The sequence below is a fragment of the Hordeum vulgare genome, chromosome 4H, assembly GCF_904849725.1.
Source record: "Hordeum vulgare subsp. vulgare chromosome 4H, MorexV3_pseudomolecules_assembly, whole genome shotgun sequence".
Lineage (NCBI taxonomy): Eukaryota > Viridiplantae > Streptophyta > Magnoliopsida > Poales > Poaceae > Hordeum > Hordeum vulgare.
In genome coordinates this window covers 245,557,992-245,561,255 of record NC_058521.1, presented here as the reverse complement: position 1 = coordinate 245,561,255, position 3,264 = coordinate 245,557,992, and positions in this window count along the sequence as shown.

Below are 3,264 nucleotides of genomic sequence, written 5' to 3'. Positions count from 1 at the left end.
AGCATGACGTCGGGATCCTCTGCAGCTTCTTCTCCTGACACATAGTTCACACGGCCACGTGCAGGAGTTGGTTTCACATAGTAAGCTTTGCCCGACTTGGCCTGCCCGACGGACTTTTCGGGTTGCTTGGCACCCACATTTCGAGGACACTCACGGGAGTACTACCCTGGTTCTCCACACTTATAGCATATCACTTGGTTGGCACGTGGTGCAGCATTGCTAGCTGGACCACCATAAGATTTTGCTGGACGGTTGGCCTGATTCGTCTGAGGCGCCACGTAGGATGACCTCGGAGTGTATCTTGGCGGCAGAGAACTGTTTGGAACCCACAGCCTGCGTTTTGGAAACGCGGAACCAGAAGACGAGCCAAAGTCACGGGAGTGCTTCCTTGTGGTTTCGAAGTCAGTATGACCAGTCTCGGCACTGATCGCCTTGTTGACTAGGGCTTGAAAGCTTGCACACTCATGGAGGCGCAGATCACGACGGAGCTGAGGGCTCAGGCCCTTACGGAATCTTGCTTGCTTCTTGGCGTCAGTAGACACCTCCTCTATTGCATAGCGGGCGAGGTTACCGAACTCGCGGCTATAGGAATCCACAGACAACTTGCCCTGAGTGAAGGCACAGAACTCCTCTCTCTTTCTGTCCATCAGGCCCTCTGGAATATGGTGCAGACGAAAAGCTGCACTGAAGTCTGCCCATGTGGCTACTGGTTCAGCGGGACGCATAGCTTCAAAATTCTCCCATCACAGATTGGCGGGTCCTTCCAGGAAATACGCCGCAAAGGTCACCTTGTCGGCCTCAGAAACATTCTCAGAGAGAATCTTGCGTGAGATGCTGCACAGCCAGTCATCAGTGTCGAGGGGATCGACGGAATGATGAAACTTTGGAGGATTCAGCTTCACAAAGTCATTGAGGGACACTGCGGCATTCCTAGGTTGTCGAGCCGTATTCTGCTCAATACGCTCTAGTAGTCGGTTGGTCTCCCTTTTATTTCTCTCTGCCTCAAGCATCACTTCCACCAGAGAAGGCGGGTGAGGCAGGTCTTCCTGTGACGCTTGACTACCCTCGCCTTGCTCATGAGCAGGGGCATGGTTCAACCTGGTGAACACCATCCTGACAAACAAACCCACAGCTTAGACCAATATCATATCAATACTAGCTAGGGATTAAGAATGTACTGAACACACGGAATGCGGAAATGAATACCCGAACAGCATGGTAACAAGCAACTGCTATACATACACCATGGTTCATACACACCCTTACATAGTTCAGTACAACCTTAACCGAAGAGCAAACTACTAGAATTATGAAACTACTCATCAGAGGCTTACAAGCTTCCTATACATTATTTATCTAGGCCTCCGGAATTCATTTCATATTACATGCATACTTCAGAAGTCATGCAGGACTGTGAACGTACGGCTACTACCATACTATCCTTCCGCTCACTGCTCAGGCATCCGCATAAAACATCTCATAGAGATTGCCTCCATGACCTGGAAGCTCAACCTGCGGATCAGGAAACACTCTAGCCTGAGATCCCTGGGATCCATAAGGACACGGATGTGGCCTTGGTCCCCTGACTGGCGGTAAGAGGGGTCCCCGAAGAGGTGTGACTCCTCCTATAGCTGGCCAGTCAACGTGGGTCGGAAGATGGGTCCTAACAGGGTTCAGCATCTCCATCTCTCCATACCCTGTCTGGACTACCGGTGCCAGCTGCGTCAAAGCCGTCTACAGACGGGCAGGGTAACATAAAGCTCCATGCGGAGAGCACGAGCATCCCTGTCTCTGTTCTCTAGCATCTCAACAGTGTACTGCAGTAGTGGATCCTCCATAGAAGAATCAAAATAGACTCCACTGAGGTATCCCTCCTCACCAGGCTGAGAGGCCGGAACATAGCAGAACTCTGAATTCTGCAGCAGTGCATGTCTCGCTCTCATAATGGTCAGCATTGAATAGGCAACATCTTGTACTGCCATGTCAACAGTGACTCCCAACCCATAAGACCAATGGATTGGCTTCTCAGCTCCAGGGTAGTCTGGAAATACCCTAACAGTGCAGATGTACTAGCTCTGGTTGAAGTCTCGGTACTGTTCCTCCACTATGCACTCGGGGTACTAGCGGAAACCGCACACCGACATCACCCTGACCAGCATGGCCGTATGACCCGGCACATCAATGCACCTGGTCAGACGTACCACCTGACGAGAAGGACGGCCAGGCATCTCTAAATAGAGAGTAATGCAAAAGCATTAGAGCTCCGAATGCAAAATTGGGCAGCATAACGGCTGTAAGTGCTCAAAAACAAATTTTGAGACAACCCAAAATGGAATAGCGTAACCACTCAACTATCAAGTTCAACTCTCTGATCATCAAACTTACTTCCTTTTTCCTAGGAATGAGAGAGACCCAAAATCTCTTGACCCGTAGTCCTATAATCTACCGATCAGAAACACGAGCCTAGAAGAAGATGAGTAACCTAGTCCTTAATTCCCGCAGAAAAGATGAGGATGACCAGAATAGAATAACTTGAGAAGAGAACAAGAGGCTTACGTTCCCTTCCACAAACAATTCCCTTATATATAACTAAAGCAATTCTAGACTCAACTTTGACCAGTTTGGCTTAGTAATCCTACAGTCAGTCAGGCTCTGATACCAACGCTGTCGGGACCCCGATCCTAAGCCATAGGAATCTAGCCTGTAACACATCGCATCCCTTTGCGGTCTCACGCACGGTTAACTCCTCGGTTGCAGCCTTACCTTAGCCGGGACCGTTTGCGTCTTTTGACTCACGTATGCAATAGTGTCGCTAGCATTCCAATGTCAAAGAACCCGCATCGACATGTCTAGTCATAAACCAAAGTGGCAGTACCGCACAAGGACATGCATACATGACCCAACAAAGCAGGTGTCGGTCACCAGCGAGTGTAGACGAGTCGTAGCGAGCTACAAGGACTCCATTACATCGCGTGACATTTCCCTAGAGAGGACAGACATAGCAGCTAAGAAGGACACATGCCGGTCAACCAATGTGTGCGGAGCAATAGCGAACTACCAAGGCTCATTGGATCACAAAGGGGCATTTCCTTGTAAGGAGTGCTACTAAAGTTCACGAATAAGTAATCGAACCCCACATATATCAAGTACGACACACGTACGCATGGCATACCGATATGTATAGATACATCGATGGCATCACAACATAACCATAAACATACAACCTTTATTTAAGAGGCTCGGAAGAGCCACACACATAATATT